Consider the following 24,761-nt stretch of genomic DNA (forward strand, 5'->3'; position numbering starts at 1 on the left):
AAAATTACAAAGGGAAATGATGATCACTTTTGAAAACACTGTTTAGTCTTATCTTGGCTCTTACATCTGATGACTGGGTAGAATGGGTCAGCTGAAAGAGCAGCCCCAGTGGTCAGAAGGCCCATCCTAGAGCTTCAGTCTTATCATAGGCGGCTACATGGCTGTGATAGCTAAGATATGAAGAAATAACTACTAAGGGTAAGATATCAAGTTAATTACTGTAATATACAGAATGAGTGAAAAATTGGTAAGGAAAGAAGCACCCTGGGAGACAAGTGTCCCAAAGGTCTATTTTTATGTGAAAAATCATGCAGTTAGCTCTTGTCTTCCTGATAGCAAAATATGATGAATTGGGAAGTTCAGTCTGCACTGGAGAGCTGACCCTGCCTGTGACTTGCAGTGCAGTGTGCCCCCAGAGCAAGCCTTCCAGTTCCGAAATTCTGCGGTTCAATATGTGGTCAATGTCTTCTTTTTTTGGTTGAAAAAGCAAAGTGATTTTAGTACATATATTACTGCAGGAAGCATGTTTTAATTTTTGGCTCATATAGAGGAGGCTGTTTTGAAGTTTAAAAGTTGATTTATAGATAACTGGGGTATGGGATATAAGAGAAGTCTTTGTTTGGTTTGGGACATAAGTTTTTTTTTTTTTTAAGTGAGTTTAAATCCTAGGGGTTTTTGTTTTTTAGCTTTTTGACATATAATTGACAAATAGAATTGTGAGGCATTCGTAGTGTACAGTGTGATGATTTGATATAGGTGTACATTGTGAAAAGGATTAGGACATAATCTATTAAAATACAGAAGAGATTCAGCATACCTCTGCTCTGAATCTTTGTTTTCTGTTTGGATTTCCCTTGGATGCTAAAACATTCTCATTTATAAAAATGTGTTTAATTTAAATACATATTGTCATAATTAGCAGAATATTGAAATCTTTGAAGTCTGAATTTTACTCCCAGGTAGTCTTTTTGTTTATTTTGTTTGTTTGCTTGTTTGTTGTTAGTGTAGATTACAGTCTTCTTTATGAAACACCAGCACTGTTACATGTTATTTAAAGCTTTGATTTCCACAAAGTAATAACCTTTAGTGTAGTGTGGTGTAGTTGATGTATATCTTGGAAAAACTTCTGAAGGCAGACTGAATGTTTCAAAATTAGTTATTTGTGTGAAGATGACTTCTGCCTTTCAAAATAACACTTGCACTGTATCTTCATTCTGTACTTATTTTCCCACTCACTAAACACATGTTATTTACTCAGGTTTCACCTCGGTGAGGTGCAAAAAGAGACGACGATAAACCTTTTTTTGTTCTTCTGAGAGATGCTGAATAAATGAATGTATTTACATGCCAGAGAATACTGGTTATGCATACAAATAGATAAAACACATGTTTACAACTGCATTCTATTCTTTAAAAATATTTTTTTTTTTGGTGGTACGCGGGCCTCTCACTGTTGTGGCCTCTCCCGTTGCGGAGCACAGGCTCCAGACGCACAGGCTCAGCGGCCATGGCTCACGGGCCCAGCCGCTCCGCAGTATGTGGGATCCTCCCGGACCGGGGCACGAACCCGTGTCCCCTGCATCAGCAGGCGGACTCTCAACCACTGCGCCACCAGGGAAGCCCTAAAAATTTGTTTTGACATATGTCACACTAGTAATTAATTTCTAGGCTGCATTTCTTGCAAAAAGTGTGCCCCTAGTGAGATGACTTTGTTTACTCAAGATGGCAGTGCTTTGTTGGAAATTTAATTGGGGTCTTCTGCATTATGCATTTTCATAAAAATATCCTTCAGAACTGATTTTAGTTGAAATATTGCTTTTGTACAGATTCTCTCATAGAATGAGAGAAGAGTTACTGCTAAATGAAACATCGCTTCTTTTCAAAATGAGAAAAATAAGAAGTGACGTATCTGCTTTAAACAACATTTTTACATTATAAATAGTTTCAACTCTTACATCGTTCTGACACCAATATCAAATCTTTTCGCGCTAAATGAAACATCGCTTCTTTTCAGAATGAGAAAAATAAGAAGTGATGTATCTGCTTTAAACAAAATTTTTACATTATAAATAGTTTCAATTCTTACATCATTCTGACACCAATATCAAATCTTTTTGCCAAGAGCTTGTTTGATTGTTTCAATAAGAAAATACATTGAAGCCTTAGTGAGAGTCACCAGGAAACTCATACATTTATTCTGTATACAGTTTTTTCTTTAAAATAGTTTTATCTCCCTCGCGGTAGCCCATTAGAATGAGATTGAAGTTTGAATCCATGCGTGATAAGATAGATTATGTGTGATCTTTAGATTTTGTGAATGCTGTCACATGGTTTTTACTCCATTTGATTTTTGTGGAGATTGCATGCTTATCCCTTATGTTCTCCTAAATTATTTTAGTTACTGTGAATTTTAGATGGAGTCTAAGCAAGGTGAACCGATTATACTCTTTACCTCACCCTTTCAGTATTCATTTTCCTCATGATCTAGGCCAAATTAGATGTGGCGAAGCATTGTGGGGCAGTGTGGTTATTCCAGTAAGATGGAAACGGGGAGCAAAATCACAGCTGCTTTCATAGCCAGGCTAATTTCAGAGGGTCCGTTGTCCCAAAAGTTCTGTGGAGGGCAGCCTCATGACCTTGGATGTGAATTAGAAAGAAAGCAGAGAAAGGCAAGTCGTTTCCAAAAAAAAAAAAAAAAAAAGTAGGAATAAGTTAGGCTCAGCAAATGCATTTTATCCACACATTCTACACGACAGTCATTTTAAGAGTGCCTGCTGTGTCTTGGGCACCACGCAGAACACTTCTGCCCTGAAGGATTCATATTCTGGTGGGGAAGGAAACGGGGGGCAGACACTTTACAGGGCAGTGTAATAGGGCTGAAATGACACGTATATCCAAGATGCAGCAGAGGTTATAGAGGAAGCAGTGCTTGAGTGGTACCCAGTATTCATTGCATTAATAAAAATTAGTCTGGGCTGAATTCTTGAAGAGGTGTCACTTAGAAGTAGTCCAGGAGACAGGAAGATGTAACAACACATACAAAGGCCCAAGGGTGTGAAAGAACACACGTTGTGTGTACCTTGCTTATCGAAGCACAATTGGGGTTTTCACACCCAGAGAAGAGGCAGGAGTGATTTCCCTCTACCTCAAGCCGGCGCTTCAAAAAAGCACTCACCCAAGTTGGGTATTTTCCAGGAGGAATGGTTGAACCTCTCACCCCAGCCGAATGTTTGCCAGGGACCTGGAATCAAGCACATGGGAAAAGCTCTTACAAGAGCCTGACATATGTCCACTGGAGTTTGGAGGATAAACTACTGGTTTTTAACTGTTATCTGCAATGAGTCTCACAGTGAAATGCAGTTGGAGCGGCCTCACTGGCAGGATGTTGCCGTTTTGGTAATGAGTAACTCCTGGCTTCTTTTTGGTAGATGAGTGTAGCAACTAAAGAGATCTGAGATAGGTGAGAATTATCTCCCCCTCTCACCCTTATTTTGCTCCCAGGCTTCCATAACGCAAGTCTCCCACCAAATTCTGTTACACATGCAATCAAAATCAAGCACTCGGGCGGGCCAGAACAAGTCATTCATCCTGTTCTGTGAGTTCACTGAAGCCCTCAATCTGTCCCTTTAGGTGCAACATTCCCCACTCTGACTGCAAAGTTCACTCGCAAGTTCCAAACCCAGTTTCTCTTATTGTCTATTTCAGGCAGTGAGAATTTCCCCTAATCTAGTGGCTGGAAACAGGAACCTTTAGGAATCAAGCCTTAAGAATCGTCCTTCAAATCCTCTTTCCCAGCTCTATCATTTCCTTTCCCCCCAAGGTCTTCATGTTATATAAGTCTCTTGTGTGTTTTTCCAGAGCTGCCCTATCCTAGGTGTTTAGCATCTTATTTGATTTTTAACCAAAATATTTTAGAGATCATTTTATATCACTTTATAAGGGGCACACTTTTTTATGACTGTGTAGGACTCCATTGTACAAAGGGATCATTGTGCCACCACTTCCTCATTGGTGGGCAGGACAGACATGCTACAATGGATAATACTGTTCCTGTGTCATTTCATACGTGGTTGAGAATGTTTGTAGGTTAGATGCTGAAAAGTAGAATTTCTTGGTTAGGGGTGTATGGGCATTTGTAATTTTGATGCAAATCGCCAAATTGCCCTTCGCAGAAGTACCAGTCGACCCTTTTGCACAGTGTGGGAGCTCTATGTTGACCCCTGCCACACCAACGGTACTAGCAATCTCAGAGATGAAAAATGATCTCACTGTAATTTTAATTTTAAGTGAGACTGGGCGTATGAACATATATCTGACAACAATTTTCTTCCTTTACTGTGAACTGATGGTTTGAAATTATATTGAAGTTATGGTGAGAATTAAATGAAGAGATCCATATGAAGTGCTTTCTATAGACCCTGACACGTAGGATGTGTTCAAAGTATGTTAACTATGCTTGATAGTACTCTTGGTAACTGAAAGAGCTTTTGACAGGAAATGACATCTCAGTGTGGAATGCCAGTGTCTCACTAGCTGTCTGCTCTTGGCAAGTTACTTAACCTCTCTGAGCCATTTGCCCCTCTGTGCTAGAAACTTTGTGTCAGCTGTTCTTGCTGCAGTCTCACGAAGGAGGTATTGCAGCAATATGGTCTGCTAGGACCAGAGATGAAGAAAGCTGCCTCTAGGCTGTCAGGTTCTTGAATGGGGATGCAGCCTTGATCTGCCTGCATGTAAATGTGTGAATGCCGTTTCATGATGATGAATAACAATAGTTGTGTTTGAGCTAGAGGCTGGCTAACTGTTACTGCTTAAAAAGCTTCTCAGCTACAGTTGGAGAGTGTTTTATCCAAATGTCTTGTAGAATGGAATTGTTTATTCACTTAACAGATTGCAACCTGCAACTGATTTTGTGTTCGCTGGCTACTTCTGTAGGAAAACAACCTATTGGTTATAATAATGTACAGTTACCCTAATTGATAGTTGAACCAATCAAAATTACTAACATAAATGAGTTGGAAAATTTTTTATGATTATTCTTTTTTGGGTCACGTTGGTAATTTACTGGAATTTTTTCTCCAGATAAGATTACCCACTTAGAGGAAGGCTTTCTTTTTAAGATTGCAATACTTGAATGTTTTCTGTTGAAAATATTTTCGTGCAACTGTAGTTAGAATTATTACTTTTTTACCATTCTTAAGCCTGTGTACTAGTTTCTGCTTTCATGATGGAAGAGAAAAAGAAGTGTTCTCTGATGAGAATTTTCCTGCTTGTATCAATGCTCTGTATCATTGTGTGTCTTTGTATGAAATTGTTTCCTTGGCATTATCTCTTTCTTTCTTTTTTGGTTTATCTTTATATTTTTAAAAATTAATTAATTAATTTTGGCTGCGTTGGGTCTTCGTTGCTGCACGCGGGCTTTCTCTAGTTGCGGTGAGCGGGGGGCTACTCGTTGTTGCGGTGTGCGGGCTTCTCATGGTGGTGGCTTTTCTGGTTGTGGAGCACGGGCTCTAGGCGTGCGGGCTTCGGTAGTCGTGGCTCGTGGGCTCTAGAGCTCAGGCTCAGTAGTTGTGGCTCACGGGCTTAGTTGCCCCGCGGCACATAGGATCTTCCCGGACCAGGGCTCGAACTCGTGTCCCCTAGCATTGGCAGGTGCATTCTTAACCACTGCGCCACCAGGGAATCCCCTGTCTTCACATTTCAGTTTTGTCTGTCTATGTGTAATTACGCCTGCTCTTCCCAGACAGCATATAAGTTACCCTTGAAGACAGTAACTGGGTTTTGACCTCTTTGTAGCATGCACAGGCTCTGCAGTAACACCTTCTACAAGCTCAGAGCTCAGTAAATATTCGTTGCTTTTTTCATTCCTTTAAGTTTGATTGTCTTTCGTTCAGATGCTGTTAGACACTGTGACTGTTTCAAAGTGCCGGGGGAGCTCTATGGGGTTTGGAGTTATGCTGGGTGGGGGTCAGCCTCTGACACGCTACATTGTAAGGTATTCGCATTACATAAGTGCTGAAGTACCAAAGAGTGTACCCTTTTCTGAGATTTCCATCTTCTTACACCTGGAAAAAATAGTTTTTATAAGCCTGATTTCATTAGAAAAGTAATTAATTCCCTTTTTTTCCCATATATTTAGTAATTCACTATAAAGGGAAAAAAAGGTTGTAAATCTTTCCAAACTTTTAATGTGAAATCGTTTTTCAGTTAAAGTCCAATGCAAACATATTGAACCTTGTTTTAATCCTACATAATTCATTTTATTAACTATGACCAAATAGAACATCTGTTAAAATTCCATAACGTTAGCTTCATGGGAAAAGAAAAAAATCTGCTCTTGGAATTTGTTCATTGTTTTATTGTTCAGGCTTTCAGTAAATGTGTAATAAGACATTCTTATTAATGGGAATATTAAACAAATGAAAATGAAATATTGCCTTTAATCACAAGCGGTTTATAAAATGTCACCTAATGGCATTTACTTTATTATAACTTTAGAGATGGTCTGTGAGGAATGCACAATACTTCATTCTTTAATCCGGAGAACATAAAATTATTACTCCTCAAATATGGATTTTAGCGTAGTTTTTCATCATCTCTTAAATAAACAAACATTTTTAGAAAGAACAATTTAGTAAAATTATCTTAATGTGGAAAAATTGCTTTAGCCGTTTAGTGCATATTTTCTCATGTTTTGTTTACATAAAACCAGCTGCTATTTACTTTTCTCATTCTTTGGACAGATTTCATTTTGCACTGTACAGTTTTGAAAAGGCTACATATTTCCATTGTTGTGTGTTGGCTATGTTGTCTAGAAGAGATACTAGTTCCTGTGTGTAGGGTTTACTGAGAAGTAAATCAATAGTATGAATCTTCAGTGTATAGGAAACGTATAGGAAAGCTGTTGGATAAAGGTGGAAACTGTCTTTTAATTCTTTTTAGATGTTAGCATCATACACCATGATGTTGAAGTAGCTTTGTCTAGGATGTTCCTTTGTGTTTTTCATCTCATGTGAAATATCCTGTCCCTTCATATTTGTGTGTTAATTTAGATGGCAGATGGGCTGTAAATAACAAAATCTGACTACAGTGGCTGAACTAAACACAGTTTAGTATTAGAACTTTTTTGTTTTCTCACTCTGTAACAGGAAATCTGGAGATGGTCCCTCTAAGGCTGGTGTACTGGTTAAATGAGGGCATGAGGATGCAGGCCCTTTCATTCTGCTTGGGGAACCTTAATACTCTGGCTAAATTACTCATGGTTACAAAATGGCTGCCACACTTTTTGGCATCACAGCCCCTTTCCAAGTATGAAGAAGTGGGAAAGGCAGGAGGCATTATCTGTCCGTCTGTTTACTTGGAAAACAAAGCTTTCTTGGGCCAGGTGTCTAAAGCTCTCCTGAGTTGCATGGGGATTGAGAAGTTGAATATGTATGCAGCTTTTCAGTGTGGTAGGTAAAGGCTGGCAAAGAGGGGCTTGGGACTGCAGTCACCACTTGGTGACTACCACTTGGTGACTGAGTCACCACCCTACCGTGTCTGTTGTATTTCATCTGTTGAAGTCCTTCTAGTTCAAGCTCAATTCCTTCCGAAAGGGAACCATTTCATACACCGCTGACTTAAGCGCCGTAGTTGGGGACCCTGTTGTTCATATCCAGAGCACTTGTCTAGACTACAATTATTTGGACATTTAATTCTACTCTGTAAATTTTGATGTCTGTTCTTATTCTTTCCCCGCCACCTTTGCCCTTGTGGGAACAGTGTGGAAGCTCTTCTTTAAAAATCATTTGTCAGTCTCTTTGTAATCATTATTTTGAAAATGGAATTTATTTCAAAGTTACTTACTTTTTTATACTGTTTTGATTTTAAAGATCTCAGAATACCTGTGTTGATATACTATATGTAGACACTTTCCTTAAAAAATATGTAAATCACAATTGAAATAATAGCTAATGCTTACCAAATATTTACAATGTTTCAGTCACTGTGCTAAGTTCTTAGCATGCATTATTTCAAATAATACGGTAACCCAAAACATGATCCTTGCTTTGTGGAAACTGAGGCTTAGTAAAGCTGTGGTTTGTCCAGAGTCTTTTTTTTTTAATGATTTCTCCATTTATACACTGCTTTTTAATTAATTAATTAAATTTATTGGCTGCATCAGGTCTTGGTTGCTGCACGTGGGATCTTTCATTGCAGGGTGTGCGGGCTTTCCTCTAGTTGTGGCGCGTGGGCTTAGTTGTCCTGCGGCATGTGGGATCGTAGTTTCCTGATCGGGGGTTGAACCGGCGTCCCCTGTGTTGCAAGGCGGATTCTTAACCACTGGACCACCAGGGAAGTCCCTTGTCCAGAGTCTTACATCCAGTAAGGGAGGAAACCAAGGACTTGAGAGCCCATGATATTAGCCCCCATGGTGAGCTATATAGTTTGCATTTTATACGCAGACAAATTTTGGGGGAGAGGAAGATATATGTTTAAAATTCATAGTCCATATTTATATCTTTCTCATTTTTGAAACTTTAAGTAGACATTAGTGCCAGGAGTTTGGGGAAAATAAGTTCTCAGCAACTAGAAGTCTCCATGACGTTAAAAAGAAAAGTTAATCAGAGGACATAAGCAAAAGGAGATAGAGATATTCATGGAGAACAATGGCTTCTAAGTGCCTATTATCCCAAATGTTTGCTTGATTTGGTCTTATCATTCAGGTGTTAGTTCACATGTTCCTTCTCTGAGGGGCCTACTTTGACCACTCTAGCTAACATACACCTGCCAGAACCCCGATCGCTCACTTGGTACCGTAGCAAGTACCGTCATCTGAAATTATCTTCACTTTTTGTTTATAAATTTATTTCCTGCGTTCCTCTGATAGAATATACACACTTTGAGGGCAAGTGCTTCTTGCCTGTTTTGTTCTCTTCTATTAATCCAACACCTAGAAGATTCCTTGACATACAGCACACTCAGAAAATATTTGATGAACAAACCAAGGACTTAATCACACTTTTCGAAGTAGACTAGTTGTAAATACTTAGATATTTAAAATCTCCAGCAGATGCTTAGGCCTAAGATGCATTTGGCAAGAATTATGGAGTTAGTCCTCACTTAATTCCCAGGCAAGTTAGTGGTTTTCTGCCATCTCAACTTTCTGCACTTCCAGTGAGCTTAATTTTCTCCTTGTCTCTTCTTATCATATTTCCTGGTATTCTTGTGTCTTCTGCAAATAGCCCTTATTTTAATTTTGTCATTTCTTGTTAGGGGGTGCTCCTATGAATATTTTATATATGTAAAACACTTTTTGACATATGAAAATAGTAAGCAACTTATTCATGAAGAAAATCTTTTATCAGTTACGTGCAAACTGTGTCCTATGAACACTGGGTAAAAATTACTCTTGAGAGTCTTAGGATTGTGTACTATCTTATCGTCTGAGCAAACACCATCTTATAAGAGGTATTAAGAAAGAAACTATATGTATTAAGAAAACCAAATGTGAAGGTAAAATCTAGAATGTTTATATATGAATAAAGGATTGTGGTTGCAGGGAGTCATTTAAAAGAGCTATTGAAAATGGGTTTTACTATCTGGTAGCAGATTACCCTGGGGTTATATAATGATAACAGCTACAGTTTGAATTCTGATCATGTATAATACTTTACTTGTATTTTTCTCATCTTCAGATAAAACTGTAAGATATTAACCTTTTTGTTTGTTTGTTTGTTTTAAAATTGATCAGTAGCATGGGCTTGGAAAAGCAAGCTAGTTAGTATATGTAGTATATGGCAGGTCTGGAAGCAGAGGCCCAGTCTATGTGATTCTAAAGCCTGTGTTTCTGGTTACACTTCGCTTCCTGCTCATGTTTTGCAGATAAATTCACTATTCATTGAGCTCAGAATTTTTCAGTAAATTGTGTGAAAACAAAGTGGTAGTATATCTGTGAGACTTGGACCGCATCTTAACTTGAAGGGGAGCACAGTTTCTGTGTTAGAAGATTCTAAACAATAGAAATGGAGCCATCTATACGGGCAGGACACAGTGAACTGTGCTTTCTGAATTAGGCAGTAATATTGATTTCAACATCTTCTTTCCTCTAGCCTTTGTGAAGTTTGCTTAAAAATGCTTTGACTGATTTTAGCCTTCTGTCCTCTTTTGTTTCCTGAGCTTTCGCATATATTCTGAGAAATAACCCAGTAGATGGGAAAGAGTTGATAATCTTTGGCATTGAAATGGTTTTGGTACTTAGCCAAATAATTAACAGATAATTTGTTGACTAGTGGAGAAGCAGAAATTGATGAGAGGGTATTTCTTTTCCTTTGTGAAAACACTCTGCTTTTTGTTATTGAATTTGTTGATGCAAAGGTTGCGTTATAGAAATGGCACACTAGAGGGCACACAATGTCTGTGTTTTAAATGTTGGTGGCAGAAACTTCAGTGTGTCTGAACCTTGAAGCTCTTGAGTTGATTGCTTGGCACTTTTTAAAAGTGGTTCGAATTAAAAAATAAAAAACAAAGCTTAATAAATAGTACTCTCCAATCCAAGGTTCCTGAATAATATTATTTTATTTAATCCATACGTACTTCATTATTCATCTCTCAAATACAAGAACCAATAGGTATATTTAACATACCAAAAATGAATATCACAGTCATAAAGTATTTCCTTCAAGCTATTTTTTTAAAGCTGTTTTTCAGTTACAACTGTAATTTCACATTTGGAAGAACTGGCAGACACTACTTTATTCAAGTGATGAACGTCAAAGTCACAAAAAAGAATTGTCACACCCAGGAGTAGACGAAGGAGACACAACAAGCAAATGCAGTGAGGGATTCTGGGAAGAGAAAAAGAATATTAGGCGGAAAAACTGGGGAAATTCAAATAAGGTCTATAATTTAGATGTTAGTATTGCAGCAATGCTAATAGTTGGTTTTGATAATCATACTCTGGTTAAGTTCTTAACATTAGGGAAGCTAGGTGTAGGGTATATGTGAGCTCCCTGTATTGTTTGAGTAACTTTTAAGAAAGTCGATAACTTATTTTTAAAAATAAAAAGCTGGGAATTCCCTGGTGGTCCAGTGGTAAGGACTTCGCACTTCCACTGCAGGGGGCCCGGGTTCAATCCCTGGTCAGGGAACTAAGCTAAGATCCTGCAAGCCGCATGACGTGGCCAAAAATAATAACAAAATAAAAATAAAGAGCTGGGGAAAAAAGAATACCAGATTTGGACATTGTATGAAATACTTTATTTTTAAAACGATCTTCTAAAATAATGACAATTTAAACTTACAACTTAATGAAAATTTTAAAAAAAAATTATTTATTTATTTATATTTTTGGCCGTGTTGGGTCTTTGTTGCTGCACGGAGGCTTTCTCTAGTTGCGGTGAGCAGGGGCTACTCTTCGATGCGGTGTGCGGGCTTCTCATTGCGGTGGCTTCTCTTGATGTGGAGCACGGGCTCTAGGCGCACGGGCTTCAGTAGTTGTGGTGCACGGGCTCTAGGGCGCAGGCTCAGTAGTTGTGGCGCACAGGCTTGGTTGCTCCTCGGCATGTGGGATCCTCCCAGACCAGGGATCGAACCCGTGTCCCCTGCATTGGCAGGTGGATTCTCAACCACTGCACCACCAGGGAAGTCCTTAAAATTTTTTTATCAAAGTAATAATTGGTAGCAATTCACATAATAGAGAAAGAAGATTTTACCTTGAAAAGCAAGTCTCCTGCCCTGTCCCTCTTCATTCTAGTCCCACTCTGCAGAGGTAGCCTCTTTTAACTGTTTCCATTTTTAGTTCTTCTTATTACATCCATATTTCTGAATAATATGTTTATGCATCTGTGTCTTCATTTGTCAGTTTAGACACACTCTCCTGAGCCTTTGGAGTGGAGGGTGTGATGGAGCTGGCATTATGCTCCTCCCCAACCTTTTTCGGTTACACAAATTTCATTCCTCTGGTTATTTTAGAAACATGAAGTCATATATTTGAGTCTTTATTTCTTATCCCACAAACTTCCAGCATCTTCTTTCTTTTTATAAGATGAGGCTCTTCCTTTTTGCCACCATATCCTCTTTCACCTTCAAGTACCACTTTCTGGATTGACTTTTTCTCACCTACGCTTTGATCCTAGATTATGAAGATGGCTGACAGTTTCATCCTGTCCTTCACTCACAGTCACTTCTTTCGTGACATTTCTGGGTTGATTCTAAAAGTTGCACACCAGTGAAAAGTTGAACGCCAGTGAACTAGTGTGTGTATTATTTGAGACTTCATGCATGATCACTAGGCCATGTAGTGTGCAGGGTTATTCTTCCTTTTGTGTTGGTAACACATATTCCTGTGTTACCCTGAAGGAGATGTTTCCAACATGGGAATCAAATAGACTCTCTTTTTGCATTCCATCACTTGGTAAAATTTGTCCATATGTTAATTTGCTGAACACTTGGGGCATGAACTTTCTTATGTTTTTTCCCTTTGGAGTTTATAATTGCCTTTTGGGGGTACATGATTTGCCTTTTTCACTTATTTAGTGTGACAGCCTCAAAATCATGGTTTTTTGTAGTTCTGTGGGTTTTTTGTTGTTGGTTTTTTTCCTCCGTTGGGAATCTTGGAATCTTCCGTCTTCTACTTCTAAGCCACCGTGACCATTCACTGTGTCTGGACTTCTCACTGCTTTCCTGGGCTGGATTTGCTGTCGCCTGGAGGTGTTAGAGCACATTGGTTCAGGCCACGGGCTTGGCAGGCAGACTACCTGGGTTGGACCACCGCTCTGCTTCTGACAGTCTTACACTTCTGGTTCCTTACCGTCCTAATCTAATGAAAATATTGGAAGGCATAATAAATATAAGGATATAGCTCCTTTGTTTGAAGGCCTTTATTTTATCCTGATTTTTTTGTCAAGTAATTAGCTTTCTCTAATTCCTAATATAACTGAAAAAATTTCTTACTAACAACACTTAATGATAACCATTCATAACAATTCTTCGTCCTCAACTGTGTTTCATTGATTTTTTTTTTTAAAGAGGAGGCAATTATGTTAATAAGTTATGATTCTTAGAGAAGCATGCCGATCTTATCAGTTTAGTGTGTATCCTAACTATATTTGGGAAATAAGTGATGAAATTTGTGCGTAGGAAGCTTATAAACTGGTACCATATTTTCTAATAAAGTTCCTCTATATCTTGATTTACATGTGATGAGTTTTCCTTGTTGTTTATCCGTGAATTATTCCATACTTCTGTTTTGGGAAATAGAGTGATGAACAAGTTAAAAATCACTTTGGGATGAAGTTTGTTTTCTTCAGAGGGTAAATTAAGTATGCCTTTTGCCTGGGAGCAGATATCAATATTATCTGTGTTTAGAGGAGACAGTGATATGTCTTACATGGAGCAACGAGGATCTTGTGAAAGTTACACTCTCTGCTGATTTATCTGTTGGTTCATGCAACCGTTTACAAAGATTCTTTCTTCTTCCTTATGGATGTTTAATAAGAGTCTGAAAAAATTGTGTAGATAACACATTTGAATCATTAAGTTTTGGACTAGTTTTGATTAAGTGAAGGCACCAAAGGGTCTGGTACATAGTAACCTCTCAGTAAGTTCTTGTCACTTTATTTTTCTGTATTTGAAGGAGGAAGTAGATTGAATTTATCCAGACTCTGCCACTTTACCAGACTAGGTACTTTTCGTATGTTTTTTCATTTAATCTTTACAGTAATCCTACAAAGAATCATAAATGTCAACTGAGTGCTTGAAAAGTGCATACCCCCTACGTATCTAGTCATGATTCCCAGCCAATCTGTAGTGTTCGTCTATCTTGTAAACCATGTTATGAACTAACAGGCAGTTGCCTATTCAATACCAATGAGAAACTGACATTCAGTGGTGTTAATAACTTGATCTACATAAAATAATACAGTTAGCAGAGGGCAGAGTTGGGCTCGGAATTCTTTGACTGAACTCTTATGCTCTTTTCATATCAGTGTATGTATTTCCTTTTCTCTCTTGGGAATGTAAGTAAGTAGGCTTTAAAATGCATAGTAGCATCTTCTTTTTCTTTTCTTCTCTCTCTCCAACATTTTATTTTGAAAAATTTCCACTTACAGACAAGTTAAAACATGTCTTTTTCCCACAATTCACTGACTAACATTTTGTCCCGTCTGCTTTGTTCATCTTTCTCGCTACAGTATTTTTTCCTGAAACACTTTAATAGGAAGCACACACATCCAAGGATAGTTCGTCACTAAATATTCAGCATATGTCTCCTAAGAATAGTCATTCCTGTCATAACTACAATACCATTATCCTTCCCAAGAAAAGTAACATTGATGCATTCATATTATCTAATATACGGTCAGTTTTATTAGTTTTCCTGTTGTCCCAATAATAAAGCTTTATAACTTTTTTTTTTCCTCTCTCCAGGATCCAGGCAAGGATCACACATTGCATTTGGTTGTTAGGTTTCCCCAACCTCCCCGCCTCTCCCCCCTGCATGGCATTGACATTCTTTTAGAGTCCAGGGCAGAGTTGTTCTATGAACAGTTCCATAATCTGGATTGTCTGATTTCCTTATGATTATATTCAGATTACGTATTAAATTTTGTGAGTGTGCATGGATATTGCATGCATGATGCTGGGTACTTTTGTGGCATTGTGCCAGGGGTCACATAGTGTCCCATACTTGGTGAAGCTAAGTTTAATCACTTGATTACGTTGGTGTTCCCTAGCTTTCTGTACTTCAGAGGTTCATTTCTCCTTTGTTTTTGAGAGGTAATCTATGGGGTAATATTCTGAGACCATGTGATTATCCTGTTTCCCAATAATCTTTCACCCAGTAGTTTTAACATCTGTGGATGCTTCTTGCCTGAAGTGTTTATTACATTGGTGATTGCAAAATGCTGATTTTCCTAATACTGTCCTTTTCCTTTGAATTTGTTAGCTGGCATTCTTATGTAAAGAAGAGCTTTCTTCCTTTACCACCTCCTCACCCCACGTCTCCCCACCCCAGGTCCCTTTTTTAGTATCCCTATATACTTATGGATTCTTTTTTTTTAATGGCTTAATTGTGATATAATTCATGCACCATACAGTCACCGATTTAAAGTAACCATTCATGGGGTTTTAGTGTATTCACCGATATGTGCAACCATCAGCACAGTTGTAGATTCTTTTTTATTTAATAATCATAACCCATTTCCATTATTACTCTTTTTGATGCTCAAACTGCCCCAAATTTGGCCAGTGGGAGCCTCTTCAAGCCTACTGTTCTTACACATTTCCCTGTTAGTCTTTGGGAACTTCCTTATTGGTATATCAAGGTGTCCCAGTCTTTGTACTTTACCTGCCCAATCCTGTAATCAGCCACTTCTCCAAGGAGCCCTTGATTCCTTTTAGTGGAGCGTGGTGTTTGGAAACTAAGATTTGGATTCTAGCTGTATTACTGCATGTAGGCTTTTATTGGGCAGAAAAGCTTTTATTTTATTATTATTTAAAAAATATTCATTTATTTATTTGGCTGCGCCAGGTCTTAGTTGAGGCGTGCGGGATCTTTAGTTGCAGCCTGCGAACTCTTAGTTGTGGCATGCATGTGGGATCTAGTTCCCTGACCAGGGATCGAACCCGGGCCCCCTGAATTGGGAGTGCAGAGTCTTAGCCCCTGGACCACCAGGGAGATCCCAGAAAAGCTTTTAAAAATTAAATACATTGCTTTTCTTCCTCCTTCCCATTTTCCTATATTTATCTCAGGCAAGAACAATAAGTAATTACTGTTTATTTTGTTTTTTAAGTTATCATACTGTAAAATTGACTTCTTTTTAGTGTACAGAGCTATACATTTTAACAACATGTATAGATTAATATAACCAGCAGTACGATCAGGGTACAAAATATTCACATCATCCCCTAAACTCTTGTGCTATCCCTTTGTAGTCATACTCATTTCCCTACTTCTAATCCTTGGCAACAGCGGATCTGTCATTTAAATGGAGTCATGTAATATAAAGTCTTTTGAGACTAGTTCCTATCACTCGTCATAGTGCTGTTGAGATTCATCCCAGTTGTTGTGTGTAACAATAGTGTGTTCCTTTTAATTATTCCACTGTTTGGATATACCACAGTTTGTTTATACATCTACCCATTGAAGGACACTTGAATTCTTTTTTTTTTTTTTTTTTTTTTTTTGTGGTACGCGGGCCTCTCACTACCGTGGCCTCTCCCGTTGCGGGGCACAGGCTCCGGACGCGCAGCGGCCATGGCTCATGGGCCCAGCTGCTCTGTGGCATGTGGGATCTTCCCGGACCGGGGCACGAACTCGTGTCCCCTGCATTGGCAGGTGGACTCCCAACCACCGCGCCACCAGAGAAGTCCGACACTTGAATTCTTTTCAGTTTGGGGCCATTATGAAGAGAATTGTTGTAAATATTCATGCACAGGTTTTTGTGTGAACATAAATTTCCATTTCTCTAGGGTAGATACTCAGGAATGGGATTGCTGGGTCATATGTTAAGTGTATGGTAACTTTATAAGAAACTGCAAAACTCTTTTCTCTAATACGTTGGCTGTACAATTTTGCATTCTCACCAGCAATGGATACTAAATCTTTGTCACCACTTAGTTTTGGTAGGATTTAAAAATTTTAGCCATTGTAATAGGTGTGTAATGACATCCCATAGTGGTTTTAATTTTTACTTCCCAAATGGTAATGATATTGAACGTGCTTATTTGCCATCCTTAGATGTTCTTTGGTGAAGTGTCTCTTGTCTATTTTTTAATCAGGTTGTTTCTTACTTTAATATTTCGAAAGTTCTTAATATGTTTGGGATGCCAGCCCTTTGTCACTAATGTGATTTGCATGATAATTACTTTCTGATAATCTCTAGCTTGTATTTTCATTCTCTGAACCGTATTATTTATAAAACCTTAAAATTTTGGCAAAGTCCATTTTATCAACTTTTTCCTTTATGAATTGTGCTTTGAGTGTCGTGTCTAAGAACTCTGCCTAACCCCAAGTCCTTAAGGTTTTCTCCCATGTTTCCTTCTAAAAGTTTTATAGTTTTATCTTTGACATTTGCATCTATGATCCATTTTGAGTTGATTTTTATTTAAGGGTGGGGTTTAGGTTGAGGTTCTTCTTTAAAAAATTTTATTTATTTAATTTATTTATTTTTGGCTATGTGGGGTCTTCGTTGCGCTCGAGCTTTCTCTGGTTGCGGCGAGTGGGGGCTACTCTTCATGGCAGTGCGCGGGCTTCTCATTGTGGTGGCCTCTCGTTGCGGAGCATGGGCTCTAGGTGCGCGGGCTTCAGTAGTTGCAGCTCACGGGCTCAGTAGTTGTGGCTCGCGGGCTCAGTAGTTGTGGCTCTCGGGCTTAGCCGCTCCAGTGCATGTGGGATCTTCCCGGACCAGGGCAAGAAACCCTGTCCCCTGCCTTGGCAGGCGGATTCTTAACCACTGCGCCACCGGGGGAGCCCTGAGGTTTGTCTTTTGCACATGGATGATCAGTTGTTCCAAAAACATTTGTTGAAAAGAATATCTCTTCTCCATTGATATGCGTTTGCATCTTTGTAGAAAATCAGTTGGCTGTATGGTAATGATATTGAATGTGCTTATTTGCCATCCTTAGATGTTCTTTGGTGAAGTGTCTCTTGTCTATTTTTTAATAGACGTGGGTCTGTATCTGGAACAAATTTGAGTTGGTTCCTTGTTAGGTGCCAAGCAGTGTGTTTTTTGTTTGCTTGTTTTTTCCTACTCAGGTATTTGTGTTCATATTTTTGAACATCCCAGTCTTGAAAGATGATGTTTTGATTTTCTAAGACATTTCACCTTTTTTTTTTTAACTGACAGAACTGATAAAACCCCCCCAAACTTACGTGTTTTCCTTCTTTTTCCTTTCTAAATCATCTCTTAAAAAAACTGATAGGAAGGACTAAAAACATTCTAAAACTTTTATGTATCTTTTATCCTTTTTTTCTTTCCATTTTTGTAAGAATGACCTATTTCCTCTTGAATTACTGTACCTTTAATATGTGTACATCAGTGGGTTAGAAGCTTAGTTCTTTATCTAACTTTGATTCAGGAGATAGTATTATTTCCTTATATAATTTGGACCGCTCATTTTATTGTTGTTGTTATTGTTGTTACATTGCCATATGGTATAAATAATCTTGACATTGACTTGAAGAAAGAAAAGGTGCTGTGTATTTTATTTTATCCAAACATGAAGCATCTTTGCTTGGAGAGTTATCCTCTTCGCACTATTCTATAAAATACAAGACCTGAAATGACTTATCAAGATGACTCTGCTAGTCTGTGGTGAAGGTAAACTGAGAACCGAGATTATTTGACTCTTAACCTAGCCCTCCCTTCCTAGAATGGAGGGTCTGCAGACTGTGGAATTTAATATGAAATATTTAATGCAAAAGACAGATTATGGAAATTTCCTTTGTATACTGCAGCTTAAAAGAAGTTCACTGTGGTTGCGAGATAAATATTGTTGCTCAGGTGATGATCCAGCGGTTTTAGGTCACCTGAAAATGTTTATTACGTGCGGGGCTCAGCTATGGAGTTAGCAGTGTGTGGATAAGACAAAAGAGGTCAAAGATTCTCCCCTCAGAGAGCTTCTGCTACTTGTATGTGGAAGGGCACGTATATGCAGTTGTAAAGCAGTTCATCAGTAGTTGAAAACAATAGTGAAAGTGCTGGCAAGTATAGGAATGAATAGTCAGGGAGTAAACCCCTTCTCTGGATGAGTTGAATTTTAGGTAACCCATTTACAAAATAGAAAAAGGTGGAGGAGAGTAATGGAATCCGTGTGTCGATACTGGGGGAAACATTCTTAAAAAAAAGTATGCTAGCTGCCTTTAAAAGAATTTTTTGTTTTTTTTCCCCACCCCCGCCCCCGTACGCGAGCCTCCCACTGTTGTGGCCTCTCCGGTTGCGGGGCACAGGCTCCGGACTCGCAGGCTCAGCGGCCATGGCTCACGGGCCCAGCCGTCTCCGCGGCATGTGGGATCCTCCCGGACCGGGGCACGAACCCTTGTCCCCTGCATCGGCAGGCGGAGTCTCAACCACTGCGCCACCAGGGAAGCCCTAAAAGAATGTTTTTTATGCTTCAAGTGGTACTAAAACCCTGAGCTTGGACTTCCTGCTTGTAATCACGTGTACTTAACCTCCTTTTGGGGTTGGGACCTTTGTTAACCTTTGTTTTTTGAATGCCTAATTCTTGCCTCAAGTTAGAAGGGAAAAATAGAATTGCAAGTCAAGATGGAATTTGCTTGGAGGGCTCTCTGTAATGTTCTCATGTAAATTATAGGAATGGGTCTTAGAATATCAACATTAAATAGAAGAACTTAAAAAAAAATCCATCTGGTACTTGGCCCCCCCGCCCCCCAAATCAGGGCGCTGTTAGCTAATTAACACTGCTTATAATACTTAGTAACCTACTTACAATGGGTTTTTCATTGATTACCAAAAGTAAATGTTAGAGTGACCTTTGTAAGAAATGTTTCCCTGAGGCTCAAATGTGTGAGTAGTAAAGGCAAATGCTCTGCCCTTGGCTCTTAGGTGTGGGATTTCGCTTCAAAGATTTTGAGCGAAAACCTCTTACCAGGAACACTTAATTTTGATTTTTCATGTTGAAATAAAGTTAGGTGCATGCTGACTATTACAGAAAATGACTAGATACAGAAAAAAATGTTGCCTAATTCGTTTCATGCAAATCAAAACCCCAAATCATTTACAACCCGTTTCACAGCTTAGAGAGTATTAAACAGGTGTCACCCATATTTTGGGGCTTTTTGAGGCATTATTCAACACATGTCAACTTGTGCTAGCTTTTGCATTTTCTCAAATTTGCTTGTGTGTGCACTTTTAATAAAATTATTTAAAAAATATTCTACTTTTTAATATAAAGAATTGGAGCCATCAAAGTTGGCAAGCATTAAGCATGCTAATTAGTTCAACATACTGACCAGTTCTCTGAATTATTAGTTCAAAGAAGCGTGTGGACAGGGATGAAATTAGATTTGGGCATTTTTCACTCTAGTTGTTTTAGGATACTCAGGGCTGCTTTGATGTGTAAATAACATGCTTTTTCATGCATGGTTCAGGATACATCAAACATGTTTAAAACTTTGTCTCAGATTTAGAACTCATCATTTGTATCCAGAATTGGATATACACACTTGTAAGTGTCCAGCAACTTTAGAGAAAACTTTTTTGAGTTTGTGTTTGATAGTTAAAGTGCAGGATATGTTATTTTTCATAATATGTATGCACGGGCTTATTATTTTTTATAAACTGACGTAAATAGTTGTAAGGCGATGCATAAAATTTACTTTATCAACTGCTAAAATATATTCACTTATTCAAATGTCAGTTTTAAGACTAAGAGCTTAGGCAGCTATGAAAGCATAAAGAGTATGTGTTTGTGTGTGTGTGCGTGTGCGTGTGTGCCTACATACATATACATATATAATTGCTTACGTGCGTATATGTATATAAGTATAATTACATACTTTTAGCTGTTTGTGTGGTAAAGATAAACATGTTGACTTATCAGCTAAATGTTCTGTTTAAATTTAATTTTCTAATAACTAGAATTAAGAGCAAACCTAGTTGTCTGCACATTAAGTTTTACAATTTACTACCTCCTCTGGCTTTTATGTGGGAAAACTTGTGTCATCATGAATAATTTTTGTAAGGAAGGGCATCCATTCACTTAGTCTTAGTGAAATTCGACTAAGAGGGTAAGAAGTGAGAAACCCATGACTTTCCATTTCCCCCAGTCGCTGATCAGAAGGCTCCATCATAGGCTGTGCTCCAGCCCAGTGTTAGATGCAGGGGGCCATGTGACAAGAGTTCAGGCAGTGTCCTTTGTTGTGTAAGCCTCCTATTTAGAAATAATCTCAGAAATATTAAATAATAATGACTTGCATTAATGAGAGAGTGTAAAACATACCCTTTTGTTTAGTAAAGTCATTTTTTCTTTTTGGTTATTAAACTACATGAGGTTTCATAACACATTCTATTTTGTGGCTTTTCTTTATCAAAATATTACTTTAACAGTGGTTTCTTTACTCCATCAGGTATTAGTATACTGAAGTTCTAGTTGCAGTTATGTCAGTTACTCTCTTGTGCCTTTTGAAGTTGTTTGATCTCCCTGGGCATTGGTTTTCTCATTGTCAGAGTGGTTGGTAAGGGCTTCCCTGGTGGCGCAGTAGTTAAGAATCCGCCTGCCAACGCAGGGGACATGGGTTCGAGCCCCAGTCCGGGAAGATCTCACATGCCGCGGAGCAACTAAGCCCATGTGCCACAAGTACTGAGCCTGCGCTCTGGAGCCTGCGAGCCACAACTTCTGAAGCCTGCGCACCTGGAGCCTGTGCTCTGCATCGGGAGAAGCCACCGCAATGAGAGGCCCATGCACCACAACAAGGAGTGGCCCGCGCTCTGAGCAACTAGAGGAGGCCCGCATGCAGCAGCGAAGCCCCAGTGCAGCCAAAAATTAAATAAGTGAATAAAAAAAAAAATGGTTGGTAAACTTGTGGGCCGTACCAGACCCCACCCTGTTTTTGTAAGACAGCCTTATTGGCCCATATTCATGTATGTCTCGTCTGTGGCTGCTTTCATGCTACAGTGGCAGAGTAGTGGTGGCAGAGACTGTGTGGCCTGCAAAGCTTAAAATATTTATTCTCTTTACAGAGATAGTTTTCTGAATCTTGGGCTAAATCCATCTCTAAGGCCTATCTTGGATTTCCTTTATGTCAACTTCTCTTTAATTCTTAGGGTCAGAAGTCTTTATTCCTATTAAGGATATAGTATATCATATACCATGTTTCAGTGTTCATTTTTCCTCATTACCAACTTTGCTACTTACCAAGAGAAAGAAAATATTGACTAGATCATTTGTTCTCAAAGTGTGGTCCCTGAACCAACTGCAGCAGCATTACCAGGGAAACTGTCTAGAAATGCAGATTCACAGGCCCAAACCTTCTGAATCAGAAACTCTGGGGGTGAGACCCGAAACCTGTGCATTACAAGTCTTCCAGGTGATTCTGATGCACAATGATATGTGAGATCCACTAGGCTAGATGATACCAAGTTCAGTTAAAAGATTTTCTTGTTTTCTTTTGAAATAAAGAAAAAACTTAAATTCTAGAACCATTTGGTAAAATCAGGAGAAAAATGAACTGTTGGATATTATTACAGAAACTGGAGAAATTATTACTTTTTCTTCTCCAGTAAAACGTTTTGTCGTAAATATATGTAGAATTTTTTTAATGTAATGAGAAATTCCTGAAAGATACATCTGTGTCACCTTCAGCATAATTTTTTTTTTTTTAATGGGCAAAAGGAAGAGTAACCACTATGATTGATTTCTTCATGGGATTTTCTTTTTTTTGGTGGGGGATTGCTTTGAGTTACTTTGAAGCTAATGATTTGAAATAAACAGTTTTCACAATAAAAGAATTACATCAACAGTTTTTTTGCTTCTAAAGCTAATGCTTTACGAAATAAGCATTTAGGAGGTACAATAGCCTATCTGCTGTGGCTCCCTTTCTCGCCCATTTTGTCAGATCCATGTTGAAGTGACTTTTTCCCAACCCTGGAAACCACTAGAATTCTGAGCACCAATCAGACTACTCATCTCTGTTAGGAAAGATCACAAACATAATGCTTCATATTAAATCTCAGAGAGAGGAATAGCAAAATTGTACATGTCAAGAAAGCATTACAGGATGACGTTGTTATTTGGAGAATTGCTTTCATCTTTGAGATATCTCACACCTGCTTCATTTGGCACAGGCAGTTTCCATCTCATGAAAAACAGTCTTTGCTCTCCTCCAAATCGCAAAGTATATAGACATAGCATGGTAATAAGAGAAAACTTTTAACATAAAAACTCACTTAAAGGTGCCATCTAAAAATGCAGGGTGTGTAAACGGAATTAAATAACTTCATTTTGTTGAAAAGGGACCGTTGGTTTCGTGTGTGTGTGTGTGTGTGTAATACAACATACACATATACACACTTATTATTATATATACACTTATACATTTATATATATACACATGTGATATATGTGAATAAACACATTTCCATATATGTGTATATATATATTTAAAACAATGCATACAACAAACTTTCATATATAAAACCGTCTAATGTTTTTAAACTGCTTCTAAATTCTGTGTTAACTCTCAGTCACTAACAAAGTTCTGTAGGCCAAATTTATTATGCTGGTTGCTTTTACTTTCTCTTTAAAAATTTTGGAAAATATTTATTTATGGGACTTCGCTGGCAGTCCAGTGGTTAAGACTGCGCTTCCAAATGCAGTGGGTGTGGGTTCGATCCCTGGTCAGGGAACTAAGATCCCATGTGCTGCATGGTGCGGCCATTTAAAAAAAAAAATGATTTACTTATTTTCTGCTTTTTAAAATGCACCAAAAATATAAGGTAATTTAAAGGGAGAAAAAGTGTGCATGTGTGTGTAACCATCCCCTGATACAGAGTAAGAGTTAAATATTTCGAAATACTAATATGATAAATTCTGTGAAGTCTTCTTTTCTTTGGATAAACAATTTTGGCTTTTTAGAAAAGGTTATAGGTGTTTTGTTTCTATTTTTAATTAAACATCGTGATTATTTGAAAGTCATGTAACTCCTTGAGAAGCTTCCTCCATGCTAGCGATTTTTGAAAATTTTGCTTCAGTTTTTCAGTGGACAGAATCTGACTTTTTTTTCACATTTTATAGATGACACATTTGGCTATCCCTGGGCAAAATCCAGTTAAAAATAATAGTATTTAATATTTAATAAACTACCAAGCTTTTGGAACCATCTGGAACTTTATTTTCTTTGCATGCAGCATCTGAGTTTCAGCTGTTAGCATTTCTCCTTTGCTCTGGGAAGGGTCAATTGCTTTTAAAGTCTTTGATGCTTGCTGTGTCAGCCCTTTTCATATTTTCAAAATGCCCGTGTAAAAGGGCTTTTCGTCCATTCATGCTGATAATTCTTTTGAACTTGAGGTTTGAACCAAACTAATCAAATTTAATTATAGCTCAAATCCCGTTACAGTGAACTCCAGTAGACTTCTAGGCTAGGTTATTATTATTATTTTTTTGTTATACTGGAATTCAGCCATAACCAATATTACTAGAAGTAAGTGGGCTATTGACTGTATTTTGGGAGCTCTTTTGTAATGTCCAGACTTCGTTATATTGACATTGGTAAATATGGATTTGAATTTCCATTCTTTTCTAAAGAATACTGAATTAATCTCATGTACAATTTCTCTTTCTTTGTGTATACTCTGGGTGATCTTTTCCTGTTCATCTTTAACAGTTTGAACAATTAAATTCTAAAAACTACTTTCTGAAAGAATCTTTCAGTTTTGTTGTTGCTGTTACTTGTTTTTGCGGTACGCGGGCCTCTCACTGTTGTGGCCTCTCCGATTGCGGAGCACAGGCTCCGGACGCGCAGGCTCAGCGGCCATGGATCACGGGCCCAGCCGCTCCGCGGCGTATGGGATCCTCCCGGACGGGGGCACGAACGCGTGTCCCCTGTATCGGCAGGCGGACTCTCAACCACTGCGCCACCAGGGAAGCCCTGTTACTTGTTTTTTGTTTGTTTGTTTTGAAGATCCAAGACTGAATGGGGATTTAAATACACCCTCCTGGGAGCACCGCCATGGTTTGTGCATATTTATTTACCAGGTGTTCTGAGAGAGACGGGTTTTTTCCCCCTATTTGCTTCATTAAAAAAAAAAAAAAGTTTGAGCAGTATT

At 38.4% G+C, this 24,761-nt stretch overlaps 1 protein-coding gene across 11 annotated transcripts in view; it reads left to right on the forward strand.

The window, feature by feature from the left end:
• The window catches only part of SLC25A26 (solute carrier family 25 member 26), a 314,287-nt gene that overhangs the window by 212,339 nt on the left and 77,187 nt on the right, over positions 1-24,761 (forward strand). The gene's annotated exons all lie outside the window — the stretch shown is intronic.

Source organism: Stenella coeruleoalba (genome assembly GCF_951394435.1).
Source record: "Stenella coeruleoalba genome assembly, chromosome: 10".
NCBI classification, from domain to species: domain Eukaryota; kingdom Metazoa; phylum Chordata; class Mammalia; order Artiodactyla; family Delphinidae; genus Stenella; species Stenella coeruleoalba.